Source organism: Cucurbita pepo, unplaced genomic scaffold (assembly GCF_002806865.2).
Source record: "Cucurbita pepo subsp. pepo cultivar mu-cu-16 unplaced genomic scaffold, ASM280686v2 Cp4.1_scaffold001053, whole genome shotgun sequence".
Classification (NCBI taxonomy): domain Eukaryota; kingdom Viridiplantae; phylum Streptophyta; class Magnoliopsida; order Cucurbitales; family Cucurbitaceae; genus Cucurbita; species Cucurbita pepo.
In genome coordinates this window covers 7,690-8,763 of record NW_019647252.1, presented here as the reverse complement: position 1 = coordinate 8,763, position 1,074 = coordinate 7,690, and the positions used below count along the sequence as shown (strand labels likewise).

At 40.7% G+C, this 1,074-nt stretch overlaps 1 long non-coding RNA gene across 1 annotated transcript; it reads right to left on the bottom strand.

The window, feature by feature from the left end:
* Window positions 1–189: 189 nt before the first annotated feature.
* Window positions 190–705, bottom strand: LOC111786126. Its single transcript, XR_002813756.1, has 2 exons — window positions 597–705; window positions 190–515 (listed from the first exon to the last, which is right to left on the bottom strand). It is a non-coding gene; the product is annotated as an uncharacterized LOC111786126 (long non-coding RNA).
* Window positions 706–1,074: the final 369 nt, after the last annotated feature.

Here is a 1,074-nt window from a genome sequence, read left to right as displayed (position 1 = left end):
CCTTATAAACAATGGTTCGTTTTCCTCCCCAACTGATGTGGAATCTCACAAATTGTCTACCACCCATGGATGTAGGAGAATTTCTTCTCTCCGAACCACATAAGTCATTGTGTCTCTTTGTTCATTTATGTTCGTGGATGTGTAAGTGTAGTTAATCTTGTTTCCACTTCCGTTACAACATATATATGTATCGAAAGAGAATAAGTGGATTTATCTATTCAAGCAATGAAACCTTCCTCAATTCTTTCATTTGCTATCTTGTTTGAATTTGGCAACAGTGTGAAACGAAGTATTCATTTGTTCTTTCATATGTACCATTTGTAGCTTACAAATTCTCTCCAAAGCCAGATAGCTTATATTTTGGTTCTTCAAGGACTTGAGCTAGCTGGAGAGGGTGTGGATAATAGTGTTGTGCCATGGATTAGAAAGGTGCTCCACAAGGTTGTCTATTGGCCCTGTTTGAGTTACATAAGCTTGCACAAAGATCCCCAGCATGGCTACCATTGCAAGCCGTCCTGGAATTTGAAGCAACCAAGATTAGTAGTCTGGGAAAACGAACACGAAGCAATAGACCAAAAATGAGTGCAAAACTTAACCATTCTTTATCTCCTTCAGCTTCCACTCATGTGCGTTCTTGATATCTTTAGCCAGACCCAGAGGATTTAGCAGAGGACCCCCCGGGTATCTGCAAGGAAGTTCAATCCATGAGATAAGTTCCACAAGATAAGTGTTTGTGTGCTCTATTGTAATCTGGATACCCATTGCTAGCAGATATTGTCCTGTTTGTACTTTCTGTTCCAAGCTTTCCCTCAAAGTTTTTAAAACGCGTTTGTTAGGGAGAGATTTTCACATTCCCCTCGAACCGATGTGGGTGTGATCATATCAGAACTAATGCACCGAATACTATCAGGATTTTACAGTTGAACGTGCTTGGACGAGAGTAGTACTAAGTTGGGTGAACACCTGGGAAATCCTTGTGTTTCACTCCTTTTAAAAATCGTGAGGCTGACAGCGATATGTACGAGCCAAAGCGGACAATATCTGTTAGCGGTAGGCTTAAGCTATTACAAATGG